General features: G+C 33.4%; 1 protein-coding gene across 5 annotated transcripts in view; it reads left to right on the top strand.

The window, feature by feature from the left end:
* The first annotated feature begins 736 nt into the window (after positions 1-736).
* Positions 737-6,000, top strand: part of LOC109687857 (NBPF family member NBPF6-like protein) — a 480,343-nt gene continuing 475,079 nt past the window's right edge. For 2 of the 5 annotated variants that reach the window (XR_012439854.1, XR_012439855.1), the window contains exons 1-2: positions 737-1,343; positions 2,321-2,348. The gene's annotated coding sequence lies outside the window, so the exon portion shown is untranslated. The remainder of the gene's footprint in view (positions 1,344-2,320; positions 2,349-6,000) is intronic. The other 3 variants (XM_074050471.1, XM_074050472.1, XR_012439856.1) reach the window with 3 other exon arrangements.

The following is a 6,000-nucleotide window of genomic DNA, read 5'->3' as shown; positions in this document are numbered from 1 at the left end:
CTGTGTGTTGGTGAAGTTAGAGGGGAATTTTTGTTTTCTTTCTTTTCTGTCTGCCCCTAGAGGGGAAGTTAGAATAGTCTAAAACTCACTGTAATGTAGATATGAAATTTAATTCACTATTTGAAAATATAATCGTGGTATAGACAACAAACAGTATGTATTAGATTATTTAAGTAACATAATTGTTTCTGTTTTTATAGCTGTTCATGATTTTATGATTTTTTTTTAATCTGTAAGGCCAGGTTTCTCCTTTAGTGACTCAATATTTTCTTTAGCTGATACTTTACTTTTTCTCATTGCCTTGTAGGCAATTTCATTGCCTCCTTTTGCAAATTGTCCTTATCACATTGGCTTCACCCTGAACACTTGGCTTCGTGTGGATCCATTAATAACATTAATGTTGAAAAGGATAAAGCCTCATTTTTATTGGTGAGTAATTTGCTTTACTTTAGGATTTTTTCCTTTAAGTTATTAAAATTTGTACTTATATAATATAGTATAAGTCTATTTTAGAGTATATATATGTTAAAACTAAACATTCAGATAAATAAATTTTATTTACTTATCATTTTACTATTATGTCTAGGTGACTTTTTTTTAACTTACTTTTCTCCACAGTTGAAGACTCAGTGGTTCAGTCCTTCCTGCCCATCAGTTGTGAGGGTGCTTCATGTTGCTGGTGCCTCATCCAGGAGAGGGAAAAAAAAAAGCCAGATTCCGTCTAGATTTTATTTGCTTTGACTTTTTACTTATTTTATTTATGAACATAATTGCTACATGATTAAAAAATAATAACCATGTATGATATCATAATTAGAGTCCCTTTATACTCTTTGTTAATCAGCTCTATTATTAATCAAAATTGGCATTTTTAAAATTTGTAAGCTATTTTCTAATGTATATGTGACTTAGAGAGCAAGTTGTTTTGTTTGCTAATTGCAGATGGTCCTTAAAGGTAGATGAAGTCTACTTGGTAGACTTTGTTGACTGTTAGTTCTTATGTATCCTGATATTTTAAACTGAAATATTAAAAGCTGCAGTAGTCCTTTATTTCCTAGGTTGAATTCCTTGTGTTTTAGTTACTATAACTCTCTTATGTTTTAGTTTTTATTTGATCTATGTTAAACTACTTTTCAAGGAATTAAGTTTTATTTTTATATAAAATCATATTTAATGGGCATTAGGTATATGTTTCCTTTTATCTGATTACTATATCATTGCACATTCATTACAGTTTTGTATGCAAAGAAGTTGGCTATTTTGCTGGCTCAGTAGATACATCAGGAAACTCCAAAGGAAAAGATTTTCAGCACTGTGTGAAATATGATCTGCAACCATGCAAGGTAGGTAAAAAGTAAGTATTTTGTCAGTTGAGTCTTACAAAGTCACCGTTTTCTTTGTCATGAGACTTACCCACTGTGACTTCTATAATAGTCTCTTTCTCTGGTTTTCCTATGATTATTAATGCTGTTCTCATATTCTTGTCTGAATTCCCTTTGTACTTTTATGTTTGACCTTTGTCGTTTATAAGATCAGTCTTTTGAACCCTTGTATTGTATTGACAAGAAAGAACTCTTGTGTCAGATTCTTTCATTCTCTCTCAGTTTGGTTGGTTCTGTGGCATTCTTTGAGGAAATACTGAATATATGTTGAGTACCAGACACTCTTGTAGCACTTGGGATATGACAGTGAACAAAGCAGAAAACATCTCTGCTTTCATAGCATTTACATTTTATTAGGGATTTTTACTCAATTTCATGAAAGTCTTCTCTTCTCATTCTTATATCCTTAGCTGCTAAGAGATAATTGTCATACGGAGGTCTTTTTGTTCCCTGAACCTCAGAATATATAACACTGAATTACTGTCTCCAGTCCCATAGCCTCCAGTGTTCTGAAGTCTTCTGATTAAGAGGGCTACCGTCTTCATAATAATTGGGACTTACATTAGCTGCACTGTTCACTCTGTTTGATCATTTTAATAGTTCAGTTTTTGAGTCCCACATATGGTATTGCAGAAATATGTCTATGTGCTTTAAATATTTCCTTACTTACTGATTTAATTAGTTATATTGCTGTCTCGTCTCAGATGAATTATCTCTTCCTCCATACTGTTTTTGCATACTAATATTGGACTTAGTTTTCTGATCATATTTTACCACTCAAACTAAAGATTTACTTATCACTAGCTACAGAATAAATTGAAAGTTTTAGTCAAGTAGTTTATGACTTGTATGTTCTGTTTTTATTTTTTACCTTTCCCTTTTTCAGTTTGCATAAAGTGCCTACCATGAATGTTTATACTTGTTTCTCTCCTCCACAGCTGTTGGTATTCAAATCCCATCACATTGGTATGTCTCCTTTTTTATAACAGTATTTCCATGGAATCCTTCCTTGATTTATAATGTTATCACATGTAATTAATCCTCACAGAGCATTTATTTTAGTATTTCTAATGTCAGTTATGAATGTGGAAATTACAGTCATGCATGTGGAAATTACTTAGGACTGCTAGACTAAAATCTGTGTTGGATTCATCTTCGTTTCTGTCAAATATGTGGCAGAAAGCATTGAACTTGTTAGACTGTCAAGAGGATATATTAGATAAATAAATAAAATATGACTTTGACAACAAAAATCTCCTTTGCTTCCTAAAGGAATAAGTAACATTTATTTGGAACAGTTATTTCTCAGTAGCATGAGATTAATAGGGTGTTAGATGTTAATAAAGTGAAGGAAGGAGGCCTGGGCTTTACTGTGGTCGGTGCTTTTTTTGCTAGGGAATGATACTAAGAACCTTTTCCACACAGCAAAAAGAAGAAAAGTAGTCAGGGCAATAAAGACCAAATGGTTGAGGTTGTAGCCTTTTTTTTCTTGGTACGATAATGTATATTGCAAAAATAAGTTAATTTTTGGTATTATAATAGAAAATTAGAGTTTTACCTATGAATGTTAAAGGGGATTTTATGCTTTTGTATAGTTTTGATGGTGAATACAGTTACTTAGAATGTCAAGAGATGGTAGATTCTTTATTATCTTCATTCTGATCCTAGTTTTGATTGATAGTGTATATTATTTATTGATAATATAACTGTGTTTAATATTGTATAATTTGTAAGTTTGATATGTATTAGAAATTTTAGTGTCTTTCTTAATTTTTCACCTATTAAAATAATAGAAAAGTGTTTTAGGAATTATATATTCAAAGATCTTCTTTCTTAAAGGTAAACTTTTAATGTGAAATATATGTCTTACTTTGTAGTTCCAAACTTGTAATGTTCTTTGAACAAATGTTATTTGCATTACAATTTTTATTACAGTTCTGCTTTCTTATGCCTTCTCTCTGTCCATTATTTTCTCCTCCTTTCTTTGCCTCTTTCTTCTCCTCCTATCTATTTTTCCATCTCATTTCTTGCTCTTTTCTTCTCCTTCTGCCCCATTCATTTTCTTACACTTCTCCATCATCCTTTACTTAATAAAACTACTTTTTAGACCAGCTTGTCTCTCTCTGTCTCTCACACACACACACACACACACACACACAGATACCCACACCTACCTACCCCTCCCCATTCCCCTCAGATTTCTACCTCTCTCTGATGTGGAATTATGAATAATTAGCTCTTTTGTAGAAGTTAAAATTAAAATTGGGAGAAATTAATCTAATTCTATTAGTTCTGAATACTGTTTCCTGAGATTGAAGGTTTTGCCAATTTCTGGTTCTTCAGTAATCCTGGCTTTAAAGAGACAAATGTTTACTGTTAATGTTTTGTCCCATGAAATATATCCTTATTTAATAGCCAATTTTGGTAGAGGAGAGGTTGAAACATAGTTGAAAAAGTGCTATAAAGCTGCTGTAAAGCTAAATGATAAAAAGAAAAACACAAAGAAATGTGCAACTGTATTAATTGTATATATATACACACACACGCATATATATATATATATATGATATAATTCATTCACCATCAGCTGGGGTTTCTGGAGAGATGTTTCTGCCTATTCACCATACTGCATCTCAGTGTCAGAGTAACCAACCACTGGAAAGGCCAAACGAGAATAGAAGTATAGGAGTTCATCTTCCCACATGTCTAAGGACTGGTCCCCCTTCTAGGTTCAAGCTTTGTTTTTATATATATGATAGTGTGATTGTCAACCTTTACCAGAGCAGTTTACCCTCTTCCTACGTATTGCCTTACCCTTGTGACAGTAAAACAACCATGATAGAGATGATGATCCAATGTGGTGGGAGGGGTGTCTTTCTTTTACTTTTTTGTTTGATTTCTTTCATGATATCCTTTGTATGCATTGTCACATAGTGAAAAATTATTTTCCTTTGTATTCTAAAATATTTTAGAAAATTTACATGATGGTAGCAAAAACTTTATTTCATATTTAAGAAGTAACATTTTTTCTATTAAGAATATCAATTTAACAATCAGTCATTAATACATGCTCAGAAAATTGTTTAAAAAACATTGATTCTGAACAAATATATTTGTTCATTAGAATAGTGGGTTTTCATGTGGGGGGAAGGACAGTTCAGATCTTAATTATTAGCATGAAAATCTGACTGCCTGTTTGCCAGGAATTTTGATTTGTTACAATTGAGGTGAGATGCAAATAGAGTTTGCTAAATGTGCAAAAATTATTTAGAATTTTAGTGGAGCTCATTATAAATACAGATTCTCGGAATTATTTTCATGTTAGGAATATGCATTCTTTTTTAAAAAATTTTATTATTCATATGTGCATACAAGGCTTGGGTCATTTCTCCCCTCTGCCCCCACCCCCTCCTTTCCCACCCACTGTGCCCCCTCCCTCTTCCCCCTACCCCCTCAATACCCAGCAGAAACTATTTTGCCCTTATCTCTGATTTTGTTGTAGAGAGAGTATAAGCCATAATAGGAAGGAAAAAGGGTTTTTGCTGGTTGAGATAAGGATACCTGTACAGGGCATTGATTCACATTGATTTCCTGTGCGTGTGTATTACCTTCTAGGTTAATTCTTTTTGATCTCACCTTTTCTCTAGTTCCTGGTCCCCTTTTCCTATTGGCCTCAGTTGCTTTTAAGGTATCTGCTTTAGTTTCTCTGCGTTAAGGGCAACAAATGCTAACTAATTTTTTAGGTGTCTTACCTATCCTCACCCCTCCCTTGTGTGCTCTCGCTTTTATCATGTGCTCAAAGTCCAATCCCATTGTTGTGTTTGCCCTTGATCTAAAGTCCACATATGAGGGAGAACATACAATTTATGGTCTTTTGGGCCAGGCTAACCTCACTCAGAATCATGTTCTCCAATTCCACCCATTTACCAGCGAATGATAACATTTTGTTCTTCTTCATGGCTGCATAAAATTCCGTTGTGTATAGATACCACATTTTCTTAATCCATTTGTCAGTGGTGGGGCATCTTGGCTGTTTCCATAACTTGGCTATTGTGAATAGTGCCACAATAAACATGGGTGTGCAGGTGCCTCTGGAGTAACCTGTGTCACAGTCTTTTGGTTATATCCCCAAGAGTGGTATTGCTGGATCAAATGGTAGATCAATGTCTAGCTTTTTAAGTAGCCTCTAAATTTTTTTCCAGAGTGGTTGGTTGACTAGTTTACATTCCCACCAACAGTGTAAGAGGGTTCCCTTTTCCCCACATCCTCGCCAACACCTGTTGTTGGTGTTGTTGCTGATGATGGCTATTCTAACAGGGGTGAGGTGGAATCTTAGTGTGGTTTTAATTTGCATTTCCTTTATTGCTAGAGATGGTGAGCATTTTTTCATGTGTTTTTTGGCCATTTGAATTTCTTCTTTTGAGAAAGTTCTGTTTAGTTCACTTGCCCATTTCTTTATTGATTCATTAGTTTTGGGAGAATTAGGAATATGTATTCTTAACCAATATTATGGATAAATAGATCTCATTTGTAAAGTTTAAGAAAGTTGCCTAAAGTACATAAAAAATTAGAATTTAAAAACCAAATGAAATTGTTGTTAACCAAGAAGAACAGTTTA

Source organism: Castor canadensis, chromosome 12 (assembly GCF_047511655.1).
Source record: "Castor canadensis chromosome 12, mCasCan1.hap1v2, whole genome shotgun sequence".
NCBI classification, from domain to species: Eukaryota; Metazoa; Chordata; class Mammalia; order Rodentia; family Castoridae; genus Castor; species Castor canadensis.
The sequence above is the reverse complement of the archived record's forward strand: the minus strand, read 5'-3'. Positions and strand labels throughout refer to the sequence as shown.